Source organism: Bubalus kerabau, chromosome 13 (genome assembly GCF_029407905.1).
Source record: "Bubalus kerabau isolate K-KA32 ecotype Philippines breed swamp buffalo chromosome 13, PCC_UOA_SB_1v2, whole genome shotgun sequence".
In the NCBI taxonomy this organism is placed as follows: Eukaryota; Metazoa; Chordata; class Mammalia; order Artiodactyla; family Bovidae; genus Bubalus; species Bubalus kerabau.
The window spans coordinates 17,647,049-17,670,482 of record NC_073636.1 but is presented as its reverse complement, the minus strand read 5'-3'; the positions used below and the strand labels follow the sequence as shown (position 1 = coordinate 17,670,482).

General features: G+C 41.4%; 1 protein-coding gene across 30 annotated transcripts in view; it reads right to left on the bottom strand.

Annotated features, from left to right (window-relative positions):
- The window catches only part of LOC129625372 (uncharacterized), a 92,441-nt gene that overhangs the window by 45,615 nt on the left and 23,392 nt on the right, over window positions 1–23,434 (bottom strand). Inside the window, exons 4-5 of one of the 30 annotated variants that reach the window (XR_008701396.1) lie at window positions 19,339–19,412; window positions 17,634–18,737 (exon numbers count right to left, since the gene is read on the bottom strand). The exons of 25 other annotated variants lie outside the window; for them this stretch is intronic. The gene's annotated coding sequence lies outside the window, so the exon portion shown is untranslated. 4 more of the 30 variants (XR_008701399.1, XR_008701401.1, XR_008701406.1 and 1 more) reach the window with 4 other exon arrangements.

Below are 23,434 nucleotides of genomic sequence, written 5' to 3'. Positions count from 1 at the left end.
ATATATATATATATATATATATATAACTGAATCAGTTTGCTGTACACCAGAAACTAACACAACATGGTAAATCAACTATACTTCAATTAAAAAAAAAAAGAATACCCCATCTCAACCATTTCAACTTCCCTTTATAACTCTTACTGTCACTTCACTGCATATTTTCTTTACTGGGCCCACTGTCCCTTCTTCCCAGCTCTCAAGAGATTTGGAGGACAGATGTTGCCAGGAAGCAGAGCTCTGTGATATTTTCAGCCTTGTTTTTAGGAGAGCTAGCACTGAACTTCCCATTCCCATTTCTCTCCCAGACGCTGGGTACATGCTGCATTCCCAGAACTCTCCACTTTGTTGGGATGGAACATAAAAATAGCCTTCCCCTGCAGGGGACAGTTCTTGATTAGAAACCTTTAAATATCTTCTCAGTTTCAGTTTCCATGGAAGGTACTAGATTTTAAACCTGGCAGTTGGCAAACAGCCACATGGGTTTTCAGTTTGCTGGCCCTGACATCTTAAGAGAATAACTCAAAACACTTACATAGATCTTCCATTTCAGGAGCTTAGCAGGGAGTTACAGTGGATCCACCCATCTCTGGGCCATGATCCTGCTGATAAGGGTGTATATGCCATCCTGCTCAGTGATGGATGCCAATGGCGCCCCACGCCTGTACGTCTTGGAATTCCGCCGTGCTGTTTGCCTCTACGCTAACCCTGGTGATTATTCCCTGTGTCGACTTTATACTGCAGTTCCTTAGACCTGACTCGTCTTGCACACTGAAAGTTTATACCCATCGGATAGCCACTTCCCATGTCCCTTTTGGGCTTTCCTGGTGGCTCAGTGGTAAAGAATCCATCTGCCAATGCAGGAGATGCAGGTTCAATCCCTGAGTTGGGAAGATCCCCTGGAGAAGGAAATGCCAACCCACTTCAGCATCCTCATCTGGGAAATCCCATGGACAGATGAGCCTGGCAGGCCACAGTCTATGAGGTCATAAAAAGTCAGACATGACTTACAAATGTCCCTGCTCCTGGCAAATACCATTCTACTCTCAGCTTCTATGAGTATGACTATTTTGTTAAGAGGGTAGAGCTCATGTTAAATGTTTTTTATTATGAACAAAACCAAACCCATTCCTCTTGGGCAGAGGGCTTGATGATCTGGAGTAATGGCTACTCCAGTCCATGCTCAGAGCATCAATTAATCCACTCGTGGTGTATCTGGCAAGAGCAGCTCATTCACGTCAACAAGCATTTATTGAGCACTTATTATGTGCCAGGCATGGTGTGAGTTCTGGCTGACAGTGATGACCACACATGTAGGGTTCCTTCCATTATACAGTCTAATTCTTTCCACAATGGAGGGGAGAAATAAAAAACATCAACTAATAATTATAAATGAATGACAGGAATGAAATTAATAGTGTGCTGGGTGAGGAAAGGTTGCAGTAGGGTTGGAAACCGAGAGAGGAGACCTATTTTAGATAGCAAGGCTAGAGAAGGTCTTTCTGAGAAGGTGACTTTTAACATATGACCTGAAAAACGGGGTTAGAAGGAGTCTGAACATATATATGATCCTGCAGGAAAGGGAATTATTCACTGGAATGTGGTGACTGGCTATCAGTGTCTATTAAGAAGCATCTCTATATTCGCCTCCCCTTCCCGGTCCCTAGACTTTGCTTTGTGTAGGCACCTAGAGACACTGAACTAGACCTTGGAGGGAGACAGGAGAGATGGGGTCCACTGCAGTTTCAAGGAGATGCAATAACAATACACTTTACACTGCTATGGACATTGCCTTCTATCTTTAGCTTCAACTTGTCCCTGAACTCCAGACTCAGATCCACCTACACACATACCATTTCCATGTGGTTGTCTAATGTGTAGCTCCATATTTTCAAGTCTAAAGCAGAACTCTTAATTTTCTGAGTTTCCCTTACTGCAAGAGACACCAACATCTGCCCAATAGCACAAGCCAAAAACACAAGAGTCATTCTTGATGCATTTCTTTTTCTCTTTTCCCTCATCCAATACATTGGCAAGAGCTTATCACCAGTATATGTCCAGAATCATCACTTCTCTCCTTCTCCAAGGCCACCATAATGGTCCAAGGCCACCACCCTGTACGGTCCAAGCCCTCAGCATCTGTACTGCTACAACAGCTTCCTATGAGGTTCCTTGCTTCTATATTTGTTTCTTCTACAGCTAATTTTCCATAGCATAGAGTGATTGTGGTAAGGTGAAGTCAGGTCTTCTTAATCCCCTTTGTAAACCTTCCAATGGCTTCTCATGGCCTTCATAATCCCTGAAAAGCCACTGATCCCTGCCCTCCTCAGACCTACCTGAGACCATTCTCCTTGCTCCTGGCTCTCAGCTTGCTCACTCCTCTCCAGTCATCCTGGGCTTTTAATTCCTTACTATTCAAGGTCATTCCAGCCTCAGGGCCTTTGCACTTGTCATTCTTTCTGCCTGGAGGTCTCATCCTTCAGATCTCTGCATGACCTCCTCCTCCACCTCCTCCTACTTCACCTTAAAATTTGGTTCAGTCATCCCTTGGTTCAGCACCCTTTCCTTGGGTACACTCTCTAATATATTCCCTAGCTAACTGTATTACTTTGTCTATACTAATTCATAACATATTTCCATTTCCATCCACAGTTATTTTATTTTAATTTGTCAATGGTCTCCCCCATCCTCACTGGAAAATTAGCTCCAGGAGGACAGGGACTCCGTCTATTTTGTATATGGCCTTGGACAGCAAAGAGATCAAATTAGTCAATCCTAAAGGAAACCAACCCTGAATATGCATTGGAAAGACTCATGCTGAAGCAGAAGCACCAATACTTTGGCCACCTGATGCAAAGAGCTGACTCACTGGAAAAAACCCCAATGCCGGGAAAGATCACGGCAGGACAAGGGGGTGACAGAGGATGAGACAGTTGGATGGCATCAATGACTCAATGGACATGAGTTTGAGCAAACTTTGGAAGGTAGTAAAGAATAGGGAAGCCTGGTGTGCTGCGGTCCATGGGGTCACAAAGAAACATGATTCAGCAACTGCACAACAATACCACCCAGAAGGCTGGGTCCATCCTTCCCACCCGGAAGAGTGTAGAAGGAACATGTAGAAGGTGAACATCATACATTTGTTGGACGAATGTATAAATAAAACAGTGCAAAATATTTTTATGGCTGTCTTAAAATATATATTAAGAGAACATTTTATCTCCATTTAACAGATGAGAAGCTAGAGGCTGAGAGACCCAGAGAGATCAAGTAACTTGATCAGAATTACACAATGAATCTGTAATGAAGCTAGGATTCAGACCCAAGTGGTCTGACTTTAGTTATCTTTTTTTTTCTTTTAACAATAAGAATCTTTTATTTTTCTTAAAAGTTTTTCAATCATCTTTACTGAGTTATAAATCACATATAATAAAATGTGCCACCTCAAGAAACAAGAAAAAAGTCGAATAAATAACCTAACCCTACACCTAAAGCAACTAGAAAAGGAAGAAATGAAGAACCCCAGGTTTGGTAGAAGGAAAGAAATCTTAAAAATTAGGGCAGAAATAAATGCAAAAGAAACAAAAGAGATCATAGCAAAAATCAACAAAGCCAAAAGCTGGTTCTTTGAAAGGATAAATAAAATTGACAAACCATTAGCCAGACTCAAGAAACAAAGGGAGAAAAATCAAATCAATAAAATTAGAAATGAAAATGGAGAGATCACAACAGGCAACACAGAAATACAAAGGATCATAAGAGACTACTATCAGCAATTATATGACAATAAAATGGACAATGTGGAAGAAATGGACAAATTCTTAGAAAAGTACAACTTTCCAAAACTGAACCAGGAAGAAATAGAAAATCTTAACAGACCCATCACAAGCACGGACATTGAAACTGTAATCAAAAATCTTCCAGCAAACAAAAGCCCAGGTCCAGACGGCTTCACAGATGAATTCTACCAAAAATTTAGAGAAGAGCTAACACCAATCCTACTCAAACTCTTCCAGAAAATTGCAGAGGAAGGTAAACTTCCAAACTCATTCTATGAGGCCACCATCACCCTAATACCAAAACCTGACAAAGATGCCACACAAAAAAGAAAACTACAGGCCAATATCACTGATGAACATAGATGCAAAAATCCTTAAAATTCTAGCAATCAGAATCCAACAACACATTAAAAAGATCATACACCATGACCAAGTGGGCTTTATCCCAGGGATGCAAGGATTCTTCAATATCCGCAAATCAATCAATGTAATACACCACATTAACAAATTGAAAAATAAAAACCATATGATTATCTCCATAGATGCAGAGAAAGCCTTTGACAAAATTCAACATCCATTTATGATCAAAACTCTACAGAAAGCAGGAATAGAAGGAACATACCTCAACATAATAAAAGCTATATATGACAAACCCACAGCAAACATTATCCTCAATGGTGAAAAATTGAAAGCATTTCCTCTAAAGTCAGGAACAAGACAAGGGTGCCCACTTTCACCATTACTATTCAACATAGTTTTGGAAGTTTTAGCCACAGCAATCAGAGCAGAAAAAGAAATAAAAGGAATCCAAATTGGAAAAGAAGTAAAACTCTCACTGTTTGCAGATGACATGATCCTCTCTACATAGAAAACCCTAAAGACTCCACCAGAAAATTACTAGAACTAATCAATGATTATAGTAAAGTTGCAGGATATAAAATCAACACACAGAAATCCCTTGCATTCCTATACACTAATAATGAGAAAACAGAAAGAAATTAAGGAAACAGTTCCATTCACCATTGCAATGAAAAGAATAAAATACTTAGGAATATATCTACCTAAAGAAACTAAAGACCTATATATAGAAAACTATAAAACACTGGTGAAAGAAATCAAAGAGGACACTAATAGATGGAGAAATATACCATGTTCATGGAATGGAAGAATCAATATAGTGAAAATGAGTATACTACCCAAAGCAATTTATAGATTCAATGCAATCCCTATCAAGCTACCAACGGTATTCTTCACAGAGCTAGAACAAATAATTTCACAATTTGTATGGAAATACAAAAAACCTCGAATAGCCAAAGCGATCTTGAGAAAGAAGAATGGAACTGGAGGAATCAACCTACCTGACTTCAGGCTCTACTACAAAGCCACAGTCATCAAGACAGTATGGTACTGGCACAAAGACAGAAATATAGATCTATGGAACAAAATAGAAAGCCCAGAGATAAATCCACGCACCTATGGACACCTTATCTTTGACAAAGGAGGCAAGAATATACAATGGATTAAAGGCAATCTCTTTAACAAGTGGTACTGGGAAAACTGGTCAACCTCTTGTAAAAGAATGAAACTAGACCACTTTCTAACACCATACACAAAAATAAACTCAAAATGGATTAAAGATCTCAACGTAAGACCAGAAACTATAAAACTCCTAGAGGAGAACATAGGCAAAACACTCTCTGACATACATCACAGCAGGATCCTCTATGACCCATCTCCCACAATATTGGAAATAAAAGCAAAAATAAACAAATGGGACCTAATTAAACTTAAGAGCTTCTGCAGAACAAAGCAAACTATAAGCAAGGTGAAAAGACAGCCTTCAGAATGGGAGAAAATAATAGCAAATGAAGCAACTGACAAACAACTAATCTCAAAAATATACAAGCAACTCCTACAGCTCAATTCCAGAAAAATAAACAACCCAATCAAAAAATGGGCCAAAGAACTAAATAGACATTTCTCCAAAGAAGACATACAGATGGCTAACAAACACATGAAAAGATGCTCAACATCACTCATTATCAGAGAAATGCAAATCAAAACCACTATGAGGTACCATTTCACACCAGTCAGAATGGCTGCGATCCAAAAGTCTACAAGTAATAAGTGCTGGAGAGGATGTGGAGAAAAGGGAACCCTCTTACACTGTTGGTGGGAATGCAAACTAATACAGCCACTATGGAGAACAGTGTGGAGATTCCTTAAAAAACTGGAAATAGAACTGCCTTATGATCCAGCAATCCCACTGCTGGGCATACACACTGAGGAAACCAGAAGGGAAAGAGACACGAGTACCCCAATGTTCATCGCAGCACTGTTTATAATAGCCAGGACATGGAAGCAACCTCGATGTCCATCAGCAGATGAATGGATAAGAAAGCTATGGTACATATACACAATTACTCAGCCATTAAAAAGAATACATTTGAATCAGTTCTAATGAGGTGGATGAAACTGGAGCCTATTATAGAGAGTAAAGTAAGCCAGAAAGAAAAACACCAATACAGTATACTAACGCATATATATGGAATTTAGAAAGATGGTAACAATAACCCTGTATACGAGACAGCAAAAGAGACACTGATGTATAGAATAGTCTTTTGGACTCTGTGGGAGAGGGAGAGGGTGAGATGATTTGGGAGAATGGCATTGAAATATGTATAATATCATATATGAAACAAATTGCCAGTCCAGGTTCAATGCACGATACTGGATGCTTGGGGCTGGTGCACTGGGATGACTCGGAGGGATGGTATGGGGAGGGAGGAGGGAGGAGGGTTCAGGATGGGGAACACGTGTATGCCTGTGGTGGATTCATTTTGATATATGGCAGAACCATTACAATATTGTAAAGTTTAAAAATAAAATAAAATTAAAAAAAAGAAAATGTGCCCATTTTAGCTATATAGTCCAATGAATTCTAACCAATATATATAACCATGGAACTCCACTATGATATAAAACAAAATGTAGACTATTTCCATCACGCCCCACCAAAGTTTCTCTGTGTCTCTTTGCAGGCAGTCTCCTTTGTCCTGGCACAGGGAAACTACTGATCTTCTTTCCATTGATATGTGCACTAATTTTCTGGTGCCTGAATTACTTTTCACTACCAAGGTCTCTGGCCTCTCTAAGCTTTAGGTTTTTCAGTTGTATCATGTTGTTGTTGTTCAGTCGCTCAGTCATGTCCAATTCTTTGTGACCCCATGGACTGCAGCACAACAGGTTCCCTGTCTTTCACTATCTCCTGGAGTTTGCTCACACTCATGTCCATTGAGTTGATGATGCCATCCAACCATCTTATCCTCTGTCGCCCCTTTCTCTTCCTGTCTTCAATGTTTCCCAGCATCAGGGTCTTTTCCAATGAGTTGGCTCTTCACATCAGGTGGCCAAAGTATTGGAGGTTCAGCTTCAGCATCAGTCCTTCCAATGAATATTCAGGGTTGATTTCCTTTAGAATTGACTGGTTTGATCTCCTTGCTGTCCAAGAGACTCTCAAGAGTCTTCTTCAGCACCAGAACTGTATTATGTAGATGATGATAATGCAGTATCTTCCTCAGTGGTGTACACCAGAATAGTTGATGTTTACAAAATGCTTATGATGGTGTTAGCTATTCCATCAGTCTGCTTGGAAGGACATAGCAATATACCATAGACTGAGTGCCTCAAACAACTGAAACTTATTTTCTCACAGTTACGGACACTGCTGCTGCTGCTAAGTCGCTTCAGTCATGTCCGACTCTGTGTGACCCCATAGACGGCAGCCCACCAGGCTCCTCCATCCCTGGGATTCTCCAGGCAAGGGTACTGGAGTAGGGTGCCATTGTTATGGACACTAGAAGGTGCCAAAAGATTCATTGTCTGGTGTGGGCTCTCTTGCTGACCTCCTCACTGTGTCCTCACATGCCCTTAGCTCTGTGCCTGCACAGGGTGAGAGAGAGCTCTCTGTTATCTCCTATAAGACATTAATCCCATCAGATTAAGGTGCTTGACCTCACTTGGTCCTAATTACCTCCCAAAGAACCCATCTACAAATACCATCAGAGCTTCAACATACGAATTTGTGAAATGGGGTGAGGGACATAATTTAGTCCATGGCTGCTATTATTCTCAGAGTCATACAAATACTAAATTTCCAAACTGAGACTTTTGCCCAGGACCTCAGGGGCTTGCTCACTCCATTACTGTAGTCTTTCTACCTTTTTATAAAAACTATCAGAATGATATTAATAGTGACAAAGGGAGGTGTGTCATCCTTACTTGCAGAAATGTGACTTTCCTAGTAGCCCTGCATGGTGACAGTCTTGCCTTAATTCTAGCAGGAGGCAGACTAGATTAACAGAAAGGGCAAGGCTTTGGGGTCAGATAGTTCTGGAATAGAAACCTATGAAATGCAAATAATAATAGCTGCCCAGAGCACTACATCGAGCCCATGAGGTCATGTGTGTAAAGAACCTCCCACATGCCTGACTTTTAGTAGGTCCTCAGCCAATGATTTTAACCTTTTCAAAAATACATTAAAATGATCCTACACTATGAGCAAATGGCATTTGTTCCAGGGATGCAAGGATGGATCAGTATCTGCAACTCAGTCAGTGTGACACACCATATTAACAAACTGAAGAAAATCATATGATCATCTCAATAGCCTCAGAAAAAGCTTTTGACAAAATTCAACATTCATTACATCAAAACCTACTAACAAAGTGGGTGCAGAGGGAACATACCTCATCATAATAACAAACCTATGGCCAACAACATTCTCAGTGGTGAAACACAGAAAGCATTTCCTCCAAGATCAAGGATGTCCACTTTTGCAGCTTTTATTCAGCATAATACTGAAAGTCCTCACCAAAGCAATCAGACAACAAATGAAAGGAATCCAAATTGGGAAGGAAGAAGCAAAACTGTCATAGTTTGCAGATAACATGATACCATATGTAGAAAATTCTAAAGATGCTATTAAAAAATTATTTGTACTAGTAAATGAATTCAGTAAAGTTTCAGGATACAAAATTAACATACAAAAATCTGCTGCTTTTTTTAACATAAATAATAAACTATCAGAAAGAGAAATTAAGAAAGCAATCCCAATTATAATTGCATCAAAAAGAGTAAAATGCCTAGGAATAAATTTAACCAAGGAGGCAAAAGACTTGTACACTGAAATACGTAAGACATTGATAAAAGAAAATACAGACACAAATAAATGGGAAGATAGTCTGTGCCCCTGGATGGAAGTAATTAATATTACTAAAATGTCTGACCATTCAAAGCAAGCTACAAATTCAGTACAATCCGTACAATGGTATTTTTCACAAAAATAGAACGAACAATTCTAACATTTTCATGGAACCACAAAGACCCAAACAGACAAAGGAACTGGAGCAGGAACAAACCTGGAGGCATTATGCTTCCTGATTTCAAACTATATTACAAAGTTATAGTAATCAAACAACATGGTATTGGCATAAAAGCAGACACACAGATCAATGGAAGAGAACAGAGACCCCAGAAATAAACATGTGCATATTCGGTCAATTAAGGAACCATGTGTATATAGCAGGGAAAGGATCGTCTCTTCAAAATACAATGTCAGGAAAACAGGACAACCAACAGGCAAAAGAATAAAACTGGATCACTATCTTATACCATACACAAAAATAAACTCAAAGTACGTTAAAAATTTGAATGTAAGACCTGAAACGGTAAAACTCCAAAGAAATGATAGGGAGTAAGCTCCTTGACATTGGTCTTGGCAATAATTTTCTCAATTTGGCACCAAAAGCAAAGGTAAGAAAAGCAAAAATAAAACAATAAGCTTCTTCAGAACAAAGGAAATCATCAACAAATGAAAAGCAACCTACCAAATGGAAGAAAATATTTGCAAATCACTAATCTGATAAGGGGTTAATTCCCTCTAAAAAGGCAGAGAATGCACACTGCTCAATAGGAAAAAAAACTCCAAAAATATCCAATCAAAAATATACCGAGGAACTGAATAGTCAATTTTTCGAAAGAAGTCATATAAATAGTCAACAAGCACTCAACATCAACATGAAAAAGTGCTCAACATCACTAATCATCAGGGAACTGTAAATCAAAACCACAAGATATTACCTCATACCTGTTCGAATGGCCATTATCAAAAAGATAAGAAATAACAAGTATTAGAGAGGACGTGGATAAAAGGGCACCTTTGTACACTGTCGGTGGGAATGTAAATTGGTGTGGCCACTACAGAAGTTCTTCCAGAAATTAAAAGTTGAACTACCAGATGATGCAGCAGCCCCACTATCTTGAAAAGCTCTCTGCATCCCCATGTTCACTGCTGCATTATTTACAATAGCCAAGATACAAAAGCAATCTAAGTATCTATCAGCAGATGAATGGATAAAGTAGATGTAATGTGATGGCTGTTACCTAAAATTCAGCCATAATAAAGAAGGAAATGCTGCCATTTGGAACAACATGGATGAACCTTGAGGACTTTATGCTAAGTTTAATAAGACAGACAGAGAAAGACAAATACTGTATCATCTTACTTACAGGTAGAATCTAAAAAGAAACTGAACTCAGAGATATAGAGAACAGGTCAGTGATTGCCAGAGGCATGGGGGTGGGAGGTAGGCAAAATAGGTAAAGAGGGTTAAAAAGTACAAACTTCTAGTTACGCGATAAGTAAGTCCTGGGGGTGCGATAGTGTCCAGCATTGTGAGTATAGTAACAATGCAGTATTATATGTTCGAAAATTGTTGAAAATAAATCTTAAAAGTTCTTATCGCAAGAAAAATTATAACTGTAGTGATGAAAGTCAATTAAATTTACTGAGGTAATCATTTCATAATCTACACATGTATCAAATCATCATGTTGTACACCTAAAACACTCAGCCCTTGTACAGCATAGATCTGAACAGTACAGGTCTTAAAATTTTTTCAATAAATATACACTACAAGATCCATGGATACAGAACCCAAAAACACAGAACAGTGGATGCAGATCCAAACCCACAAATGGGAAGGGCCAACTGTGAAGTTACATGCAGATTTTTGACTGTGTGTATGTGTGTGGGGGGCTATCAGTGCCCTTAATCCTCACATTGTTCAAGGGTTGACTGTACAATGTTTTATGTCAGTTAAATCTCAGTAAAAAAGAAGAGAGAGAAGGTATAGGGAGTCCCTTTTAACCACTGAAACAGAGCTTAGGTTTCGATGATTGAACCAAAAAATGCAAGGTCTTAAGAATAGCCTACCTCAGGGTATTCAGAGAACACACACACATATAACAATACTACTCTATACTTCACATATTTAAAAATATATATTGAAGATTATTCCATTTCAATAAATAAATTCCTCATCCTTAAAGCAAGTGATTATTTTTGTCCATGGCGGGTTAAGTTTTGTCCTGCTTAGTGATGCTCTCCCCTGTTGTTAAGTCTAACAAAATGCTCTGTGAACAGTGCAGCCCTGTGTGGTGCTGGTGTGGACCCTAACATCATGGGGCAGGGAAGGGAGCTGTGACTAACTCCACATCCCTCCTTCCCCTGGTACCCAGGGCGGGGTGTGGCTGTGAGTGGCCAGTAGGGAAGTGCGATCCCGGAGGGATGGGAGAGTTCTCAAATCAGGAGTATGACGAAGCGCCCCCTCCAGAGAGACGGAAGCCACACCTACACCTTAGCCAGATGCACTGGAAGGGGGGCTGCCTTGACAAGGAGGGAGGCTGATACTTAAGCTCAACATGTAAGTAGGACTTGGCTTTCCTATAGCTCTGTTCTCTACTTGAGACTGTAAAGCAAGACATTTCCATGACAAAGCCAGTGTCAGTCCACCATAGTCCATTGGAGAAGTTACATGTGGGCCCACACAACCCACAGAGGGTCCCTAGCTCCTCCCACAGGTTCTCGGGAATATCCACAATTATGAGCTCCATCCTTAGGAGCTAGTCAGGGCTCTGCTGAGCTGAGTACCAGGGGTGGGAAATGGCAGCTTTTCAGGAGAAGGACCTCCCTAAAGGGCAAGAATGTGGTCGGTGTTTTATAAAAAGAACAGGAGAAAAAAAAGTGAGTTGGATGGCAATGGGGAGACTACTGATTCCGACAATTTCGTTTCCATCTTTGATAATCCTAATCATTCAAAACCCACTACAACCTTTCTCAGCATCCCATCAGTATGCAGAGGAAAAAAAATAAATCATCTGCATCTCTACAGTTCTCAACAACAGCCATTTATCACGTCTCAGCCTTCAGCTCTTTTGTACTTTTGCTCAAAACCAGCTACCAGGGATGCTTTCTCTAGGTGTTGCCCCCGCAGTGACATTAGGCCGAGGCACCCTCTGTTTTTCAGGGGAAATGGGCATCTTCCTTTCCAAACACTCACCCTTTAGTCACCACTGTTACAGCCAACCCTGCCACCACCTCCACCTTCCATCAAAAATGAACTAATGAAAATCCCTACAGTTTTACAAAGTGACATGCAATTCTGCCTTTTACACAGCCTGGTGTCAGGCAGAGCTTTCCTTTGACCTGGGTAATTCACACTCTGACCTCCAGAGAGGAGTTCTGTCAGTGTTTGTTCCATCTGAGGCCAACGCTGCAGTTTTCTGGCCAGAACCTGACTTCCCTTCCTCTCAGGCTGCTCCTTCTTTCTCTTCTCCCAGCAGAAGTCAGGGGGGAGGACAGTGCATTCTACCTTGGTGGGCGGATGCCCATCCCTACCCCACCCAGAACAATCCATTCTGAGCTCTCCCTCTGGGTCACTAGGAGGCAGGGCCCCTGTGTCCATCCTTGAGGAGCAGCAAGCTACAATTATAAACACATTCATTCATTCTCTCTCTCTCACACCCACACACATGCCTGGGTAAAGAGCCAGGAGTCAGATCTCTGACATCATGGACTGTTGTCACAAAATCCCCTCACTGTTTTGAGCCTTAGCTGCCTCATCTTGAAATGAATGGGTTGGGAAGAGGACCCATAAGGTCTTCAGCTCAAGGAGCGTTTGATTTGATAAATGTTCACATGAGAGGTGGGACTTCCTTGGTGGCTCAGCAGTAAAGAATCTGCCTGCAATGCAGGAGATGCAAGAGACGCAGGTTCAATCCCCAAGTTGGGAAGATCCCCTGGAGGAGGAAATGGCAACCCAGTTCAGTATTCTTGCCAGGAAAATTCCATGGAATGGAATTTTCCATGCAAGAAATTTTCTTGGCAGGAAAATTCCATGCCAAGAGGAGCTTGGCAGGCTATGTCCGTCAAGTCACAAAGAGTTGGACACGAATGCACAATTGAACACACATGAGAGGTGGGACTGAACCCCCCAAATCCCATAGATCAAGGATCCCTAACCTCCAGGATCTAATGCCTGATGATCTGAGGTGGAACTGACATAATAATAATAATATGCACAGTAAATGTAACAAGCTTGAATCATCCTGAAACCATCTCCCCACCCTGATTCCTGGAAAAACTGATCCTGGTGTCAAAAAGGCTGGGCGTTGCTGCCATAGATAACCAGGGAAGATGCTACTATTAGAACCAAGGAGGGCAACTTGATTTTAGAAAACTTTCCAAAGCACTTGCCAGGAAAATCTACACCCCCAGAATGAGTCCTTCCACTCCACTCAAGGGCAGTAGTGAGGATGCTAGCTGGCACCTGTGTGGTCTCAAATACTGGTTCCCAACCCCCAGCGTGTTGGCGCTAGATGACACAGATGTGTTAGAGACGACTGCATGCTTCTCTTCCTAACTTAGTGACTTGGTGGCAGCTTAAAATCGGTTATAGCACAAAGGAGACACACAGTGTGTTAGTCACTCAGCTGTGTCTGACTCTGCGACCCCATAGACTATAGCCCACCAGGCTCCACTGCCCATGAGATTCTCCAGGCAATAATACTGGAGTGGGTTGCCATTTCCTTCTCCAGGGGATCTTCCTGACCCAGGGATCAAACCAGGGTCCCCTATATTGCAGGCAGATTTTTTCCCATCTGAGCCACCAGGGAAGCAAGAATATATTAATACAAAGGAGAAAAGATAGTCTCTTCAATACATGGTGCTGGAAAAACTGGACAGTTACATGTAAAAGAATGAAATTAGAACACTCCCTAACACCACACACAAAAATAAACTCAAAATGGATTAAAGACCTAAATGTAAGACCGGACACTATAAAACTCTTAGAAGAAAACATTGGCAGAACACTTTTTGACATAAATCACAGCAAGATCTTTTACGATGCGCCTCCTAGAGTACTCAAAATAAAAACAAAAATAAACAAATGGGACCTAACTAAATGTAAAAGCTTTTGCACAGAAAAAGAAAGCAGAAACCAGGTGAAAAGACAACCCTTAGAATGGGAGAAAACATTTGCAAATGAAGGAACTGACAAGAGATTAAACTCCAAAACAAACAACTCATGCAGCTCAATATCAAAACAAACAACCCAATCAAAGAGTGGATAGAAGACCTAAATAGATATCTTTTCAAAGACAACATACAGATGGCCAACAGGCACGTGAAAAGATGCTCAACATCACTAATTATTATAGAGATGCAAATCAGAACTACAATGAGGTATGACCTTCCTACCAGTCAGAATGGCCATTATCAAAAAACCTACACACAATAAATGCAGGAGAAAAGGGAACCTTCTTACATTGTTGGTGGGGATGTAAACTTGTGCAGCCACTATGGAGAACAGTATGGAGGTTCCTTAAAAAATTAAAAACAGAGTTACTATATGACCCAGAATCTCACTCCTTGGCATATATATCCAGAGAAAACCATAATTCTAAAAGACACATGTATCCCAATATTCGTTGCAGCACTGTTTACAATGGCCAGGATATGGAAGCAACCTAAATGTCCATCAATAGAAGAATAAAGAAAATGTGGTACATATATACATTGGAATATTACTCATCCATTAAAAGGAACAAAATTTTGCCATTTGCAGAGATGTGGACAGACCTAGAGACTGTCACACAGAGTGAAGTCAGTCAGAAGGAGAAAACCAAATACTGTCTATTAATGCATGTATGTGGAATCTAGAAAAACAGTACAGACAAACCTATTTGCAAAGCAGAAATAGACAGATGTGAAGAACAAATGTGTGGAAGCCAAGGGCAGAAAGGGGTGGGGAGGATAAATTGAGAGACTGAGACTTACATATATACACTGGCGTGTATAAAGTGAATAGCTGGCCAGGGCCTAGTGTATAGTACATGGGGAAAAAAGAAGGTACAAACAAGACCAGGAGCTGAGTGTGGCTCACATCATGAACTCCTTATTGCCAAATTCAGACAAATTGAAGAAAGTAGGGAAAACCACTAGGCCATTCAGGATGGCCTAAATCAAATCCCTTAAGATTATACGTAGAAGTGACAAATAGATTCAAGGGATTAGATCTGATAGAGTGCCTGAAGAACTATGGATGGAGGTTTGTAACATTCCACAGGAGGCAGTGATCAAAACCATCTCCAAGAAAAAGAGATGCAAAAAAGGCAAAATGGATGTCTGGGGAGGCCTTACAAATAGCTGAGAAAAGAAAAAAAGTGAAAGTCAAAGGAGAAAAGGAAAGATATATCCATCTGGATGCAGAGTCCCAAAGAATAGCAAGGAGAGATAAGAAAGCCTTCCTAAGTGATCAATGCACAGAAATAGAGAACAATAGAATGGGAAAGACTAGAGATCACTTCAAGAAAATTAGTGATACCAAGGGGACATTTCATGCAAAGATGGACAAAATAAAGGACAGAAATGGTATGGACCTAACAGAAGCAGAAGATATTAAGAAGAGGTGGCAAGAAGACACAGAAAAATTATACAAAAAGTATCTTAATGACTTGGATAATCACGATCATGTGATCACTAGCCTACAGCCAGACATCTGGAGTACGAAGTCAAGCGGGCCTTAGCAAGCATCACTATGAACAAAGCTAGTGGAGGTGATGGAATTCTAGCTGAGCTATTTCAAATACTTAAAGATGAAGCAGTTAAAGTGTTGCACTCAATATGTCAGCAAATTTGGAAAACTCAGCAGTGGCCACAGGATTGGAAAAGGTCAGTTTTCATTCCAATCCCAAAGAAGGGCAATGCCAAAGAATGTTCAAACTACCACATAACTGCACTCATTTCATATTTTCACATGCTAGCAAAGTAATGCTCAAAATTCTCCAAGAAAAGCTTCAACAGTATATAAACCAAGAACTTCCAAATATTCAAAGTGGATTTAGAAAAGGCAGAGGAATCAGAGATAAATTGCCAGCATCCACTGGATCACAGGAAAAGCAAGAGAATTCCAGAAAAACATCCACTTCTGCTTCATTGACTATGCTAAAGCTTTTGACTGTGTGAATCACAACAAACAGTGGAAAATTCTTAAAGAGATGGGAATACCAGACCACCTAACCTGCCTCCTGAGAAATCTGTATGCAGGTCAAGAAGCAACAGTTAGAGCCACACAAGGAACAACGGACTGGTTCCAATTTGGGAAAGGAGTACATCAAGGCTGTATATTGTTACCCTGCTTATTTAACTTATATGCAGAGTACATTCATGTGAAATGCCAGGCTGGATGAAAGAAGCACAAGCTGGAATCCAGATTTCTGGGAGAAATATCAATAACCTCAGATACACAGATGACACCACCCTTATGGCAGAAACCGAAGAGGAACTAAAGAGCCTCTTGATGAAAAAAGAGGAGAGGGAAAAAGCTGGCTTAAAACTCAACATTCAGAAAATGAAGATCATGGCGTCCAATCCCATCACTTCATGGCAAATAGATAGGGAAACAATGGAAACAGTGACAGACTTTATTTTTGGGGGCTCCAAAATCACTGCAGATGGTGACTGCAGCCATGAAATTAAGATGCTTACTCCTTGGAAGAAAACCTATGACCAGCTTAGACAGCATATTAAAAAACAGAGACATTACTTTGCTGACAAAGCTCTGTGCAGTTAAAGCTATGGTTTCTCCAGTAGTCATATGTGGATGTGAAAGTTGAACCATAAAGAAGGCTGAGCACTGAAGAATTGATGCTTTTGAACTGTGGTGTTGGAGAAGACTCTTGAGAGTCCCTTGGACTGCAAGGAGATCCAACCAGTCCATTCTGAAGGAGATCAGCCCTGGGATTTCTTTGGAGGGAATGATGCTGAAGCTGAAACTCCACTACTTTGGCCACCTGACGTGATGAGCCAATTCATTGGAAAAGACCTTGATGCTGGGAGAGACTGAAGGCAGGACGAGAAGGAGACAACAGAGGAGAAATGGTTGGATGGCATCACTGACTTGATGGACGTGAGTTTAAGCAAGCTCTGGGAGATGGTGAAGGACAGGGAAGCCTGGTGTGCAGCAGTTCATGGGATCACAGAGTTGGACACAGCTGAGCGACTGAACAACAACAACAAATCTGACAGCAGGACATAAGTTAACCCTAAAAATGCATTCCAATATACATTAGGTACAGACAAAAAATGTTTGATTCCACTTCTATGAGGTAGCTAGAATGGTCAAAAATTGCCAGAGTCAGAAAGTATACTGGTAGATCCCAAGCTGAGGGGTAGGTGGGGAGTTAGTATTTAATAGGGACATAGTGAAAAATTCGGGAGGTGGATGACAGTGAGTCACAGAACAATGTGAATATACTTAGCTGTACAGTTAAACATGGCTAAGATAGCAAGTTTTGTGTTATGTGACTTTTACCACGATAAACAAACATTTAAAAAATTGGTCACACAGTGCAGTTCAGTGCATGAAGCAGAGCACCCAGAGTTGGTGCTCTGGGACAACCTAGAGAGACAGGTGGGGAGGGAGGTAGGAGGGGGTTTCAGGATCAGGGGGACACATGTATACCTGTGGACAATTCATGTTGGTGTATGGCAAAAACCATCACAATATTGTAAAGTGATCATCCACCAATTAAAATAAATAAGTTAAAAATAAATTTAATTTTTGTAAAACAGAAAATAAATTAGTCACAGCAGAAATCAGCAAAGGATACAAATTATGGCTTCTTTTTTTTTCTTACAGAGAGCTGGTTTATCAGCACATGTTGTCACTATACACCATAGCCCAGACATAGAAGCAACTAAATGTCCATCAACAGAGGAATGGATAAAGAAGATGTGGTACATATATATACAATGGAATACTACGCAGCCATAAAAAGAATGAAATAATGCCATTTGTAGCAACATGGATGGACCTAGAGATTATCATAGTAACTGAAGTAAGACAAAGACAAGTATCATGTGATATCACTCATACGTAGAATCTAATTTTAAAATGATACAAATGAACTTATTTGCAAGACAAAAACAGATTTACAAATATGGAAAACAAACTTATGGTTACCAAAGGGGAAATGTGGAGAGGCAGGATAAATCAAGAGCTTGGGATTAATATATACACACTACTATAGACAACCAACAAGGACCTACGGTATAGCATAGGGAACTATACTCAGTATTTTGGAATAACCTATATGAGAAAAGAATCTGGAAAAAATGAGTGAGTGTGTGTGTGTGTGTATGTGTGTGTGTGTGTACACACACTGAATAGCTGAATCACTTTGTTGTGTACCTGAAACAAATACAACATTGTAAATCAACCATGCTGCTGCTGCTGCTAAGTCGTTTCAGTCGTGTCCAACTCTGTGCGACCCCGTAGATGGAAGCCTACCAGGCTCTTCTGTCCCTGGGATTCTCCAGGCAAGAATACTGGAGTGGGTTGCCATTTCCTTCTCTAAAATCAACTATATTCCAATAAAATAAAAAAAATTTTTTTAATTAAATATATGTGTATCTAAATAGTGAGCACTCTCTCTTTCTCCATCCATCCATCTGTCTTCCTATTGGTTTTGTCTCTGGGGAACCCTGAGTAATATATTCCCAAACGTACAGGTCATCCCCATCTCCTAGTCATCCTCATCTCCTAGAGGAACCTGTATTGCAAAGAAAGAGAGCAATTGCATATTTGTAAGTCTCCTTTTTACCAAATATAGATCATTTAAATAAAATTCAAAAGAAAAAAATCAGGAAAAAAAAAGCACAAGGAATCCCAAAGTCCTAGGTCTCTATCTTAATTCTGAGTCAACCCTGATTTCTCTAAAACTCTGCCCACAAACTGCTCTCTCTAGGAATCCCTTCTCTATAAATGAAAGTTTTCACCCCAGATGCAAATTTCTGCCTCAGATTCACCAGAACTTCACCATCCTCAGGTTTCATAGGATCATCTGTCTGTCTCCCTCTAATTGCAAGATTTAGAGTGAGAATCATGGCACTCTTCCACCACAAAGCTTATCTGATGCTCTGTCCCCTGGGTAAACAAATTTCCAGCTGGACCTGCCAGCAGCATGGAGCTCTGGCCAAATTCAGCACACATCAAGGGCTCCAGGATCTTTTCCATGTTCTCTTCCATGTTCTCGGCTCCAACATGGCCGTGAAATATCCCTACTCCCCAAAGCCCAGCAGGCATTCAGCTATCCTGCCGTGTGCTCGGCTTGCTGACCCAGCCGTCTTCCCTGAGAAAAGCCCTGTACCCACCTTGTACTTGGCTTTTTGGGACCAGGGCAGTGTTTGCACCAAGCCTCTGGATGGCCTCACAGCTCATTTCAGCCCTGCTCAAGAGGGAAAAGTTTAGTTACTGGAACCAGGGCAACTTGAGGGGAAAGGATCAGGGTCAAGAAATGTTGATAGAAAATGGCAACCCATTCCAGTGTTCTTGCCTGGGAAATCCCACGGGCAGGGGAGCCTGGTGGGCTACAGGCTATTTGTCAGACATGTCTTAGTGACTGAACAGCAAAATGAAGAGACATGCAAGCAATTACATAGTTAATCCCACTTGGGGATTGTAAGCATAAAAAAAATTTGGGAGAGCCCTATAAATTAATGATTATTCAGGAAAGCAGGTTTGCTTAACCACAAAACCAAGCAACAGAGATGCAACGGAACCACAAGACAGGCCCCTAAACAATAAAATAATGGCGGCATGAGACCTACCTCCTGTCCAGTGAGCTCGGAAAGTTAATGATCTCTAGGACATGCTCTCTGCACACAGGAAAAACAATCATTTGTGGATCTAGTTTGACCATGAAGGGACAAGAAAACGCCCCTGCTCAACCTGGATGAGAAGTTGATGATGGAAGCATGAAGTCTACTCAAGAAAAACAAAGACGTTCTCCTCCTCCTTCCCACTTTTCCTTTGATTGTAAAGCTGTAGCCCAGTAAGTTCTCAGGGCACGGCATTTCCTGCCTGCCTGCTTGTAAACCTCACAAGAGTCCTATTCTAATAAATCACTTCTTATCTAAAATATATAAAAAAAGAAATGTTGATAGAGACTGCCCCAGAATTTCAGTTAAAGGCCAAATATAGGAGGAAAAAAACAAAAAGCTGTGCTAGGTACCCTTCATGCTAAAGACCGCGTTCATAGTTAGGTACCACAAACTGGGACCAGCCACTCTTCTGCTCAGTAACCTAGGACATGTCCTCTCCTGGAAGATGAGCTCGACTGGAAAGTAGAAATTCTGGTTTTCCTTCCTTGCTGGCTCTCCAATCTTGGCCTCTGCCAAAGGAGGGCACCCAATTCACCCCTACAGACAGTCTGCCCCCGTGAGCATGCCATTTCCTCCCAAGTTAACCAGAACTTCCACTTCTTCCTCTTCATTTCCTTTTTCTTTCTGGCCACATGGAATGTGGATTCTTGGTTCTTCCACCAGAGATCAAACCTTCACCCCCTGAACTGGAAGGTGGATTCTTAACCACTGGACCACCAAGGACGTTTCTTCATTTCTTTTTTGATGGTGATGAGACAGAGGTGAAGAATGTGGAGGCGTGTTTTGTATCAAAGCCTCAAGAATTGGAGGCTTTCTTTGTTTTAGCTTTGGACTTCAGCTGAACTTCTGAGAGATCAGGAAAAATCTCTAGTATTTTCATTTTAACAGAGATTTGTTCCTAAGTTTAACAGAAAGAGTAGCTCTGAAAATAAGAATTTCGGATGCAGTAATAGGTTGAGGGTTTGTATTTGCAGACAAGTTGACTTTCAGCATCTTCCCCATGGGGGACCACTTAGGCAGTAGCTATAGGTCGGGACAAACCCATTCATCATTTACAGAGAACATCAGTCAACTTACAGTGAGATAAAAAGCACTCCCTGTGTCCATCTCCTTGTATCCTGTGGCCCCTGACTCCTGTAATGTCTCAGTGCAGAAAACTGCTCAATGAGCAAGACTCTCCCCTCCCACTGTGGGGCTTTCTCTGTAATGACTGGAATATACCTCACAAGGCACCAAGAGAAATGAAAGAAAATAAGTCCTAGGGTCAGATCCCTGAAGTAGAAACATACTTGAACTAGACGGGAAGTTTCTCTGGCGTCCTTTGAAATCACTGGAGCTGCTTATTATGGGGAGGTTTGGGGTGATGAGCTGAGGGTGAACATATAGGCCGTGCAGTGAGGATAGCAATCAAATAGACCATTTATATAGGGTCCAAACTGGGACACTTCTGAGAGTGAAAAAGGGACAATGGTGATCAGCTGGGGCAAATCAAGACGTAGGTCAGCCTACTTTCCTCATGTTACAGCTGTGATGCACTAGGAACCTGCACACACAGGTCATCACCTCACACACTTCAGTAATTCCAGGGCCCATTTTAGCCACAGCAAGAGGATTGATGTCAACTTGCTAAAGACTTTCTGGATGCTTACACTCACTTTCTGTATTTTTCTCTCACCACAGACTGCATTTTGAGTAGCACTGAAGGCTACTCACAGATATTTTTAAAAAATAATTCTATTTTTGGCTGTGCTGGGTCTTTGTTGCTGCACAGGCTTGCAGAGAGCAGGCTTGCAGAGAGCAGCTATTCTTGCTCATTCGAGCGACTATTCTCGAGTCGTAGGGCGTGGGCTTCTCATGGCAGCAGCTTCTCTTGTGGAGCACAGGCCCTGGGGCGTGTGGGCTTCAGGAGTTGCAGCTCGTGGGCTCAGTAGTTACGGCTCCCAGGCTCTAGAGCACAGGCTCAATAATTATGGTGCACAGGCTGAGTTGCTCTGCAGCATGTAGGATCTTCCCAGATCAGGAATTGAATCAATGTCTAAAGCATTGGCAGGTAGATTCTTTATCACTGAGCACCAGAGAAGCCCCCTCATAGTAGATATGAGAGTCTTTATTATGCAAAAAAAAAGATCCCAAAGTTCTTTCTGGAAGAGACTGTAACTGGAAAAAGAGCCACAAGAGATGAGCTGAGCCCAGGCTCTTGGGCGTGAAGTGACTATAACAGGGCAGATACACTGTTTTCAGAATGACAGAAAGATAAATAAGAACAAAGTCACTGAAGCCGAAATTGAGACAACTTTTAGTGGTCACACCAGTCCAATGGAACATGGAGCTGGCACAGAAGGAACAAATGGAAACATCCAAAATGTAAAGGAGACAAAAGCTATGAATTGGGATCCCGGGTGTCCAGTGGAGAGAGGGTAGTCTGTGGATGTTCCCCTCTTCTCAATATGCCCATCACTCCTCATAGATGGTCATTCCCCTTGCATATGACTATCATGTCACGAAATGATTCTCTTAAAGTCTCACCCTTCACAAAGTTTAAAAATAATGTGGCTTTATTCTACTCAGGTGCATGTGTACTAAGTTGCTTCAGTCCTGTCCAACTCTTTCTGACCCCACGGACTGTAACCCACCAGGCTCCTCTGTCCATGGGACTCTCCAGGCAAGAATACCAGAGTGGGTAGCCATGTCCTCCTCCAGGGGATCTTCCTAAACCAGGAAGATAAAATCAAACCAGAGTCTCTTATGTCTCCTGCACTGGCAGGGGTGTTCTTTTTCACTAGTGCCACCTGGGAAGCCCATTCTACTCAGGAGCATATCTATAATTTGAATAGCTCTAGATCATCTAGAGACATTTTTCAGTGGAAATGAAATTATATATGCCCTCCTATTGTGAAATTCCAAGAACTGGAAAATTCTGTGGAAGATCTGTGAATGGACACCCATTTTTCTAAGAATTCCCAGCCAGCTATCCAAATAAAGTCGTATTCCTTGCCTCCATATCTCATCTCTGATTCACTGGCCTGTCACGCGGCCAGAGAGAGTTTGGACTCAGTAACATTATTTAACTTATATGCAGAGTTCAATGGCACCCCACTCCAGTGCTCTTGCCTGGAGAACCCCAGGGACAGGGGAGCCTCGTGGGCTGCCGTCTATGGGGTCGCACAGAGTCAGACACGACTGAAGCGACTTAGCAGCAGCAGCAGAGTAAATTATGAGAAATGCTGGGCTGGAGGAAGCACAAGCTGGAATCAAGATTGCCGGGATCAATAACTTCAGATATGCTGATGACACCACCCTTATGGCAGAAAATAAAGAAGAACTAAAGAGCCTCTTGATGAAAGTGAAAGAGGAGAGTGAAAAAGTTGCCTTAAAGCTCAACATTCAGAAAACTAAGATCATGGCATCTGGTCCCATCACTTCCTGGCAAATAAATGGGGAAACTGTGGAAACAGTGGCTGACTTTATTTTGGGGGGCTCCAAAATCACTGCAGATGGTGACTGCAACCATGAAATTAAAAGATGTTTACTGGAGGGTGGTCCTAGGATGGCAGAGGAATAGGACGGGGAGACCACTTTCTCCCCC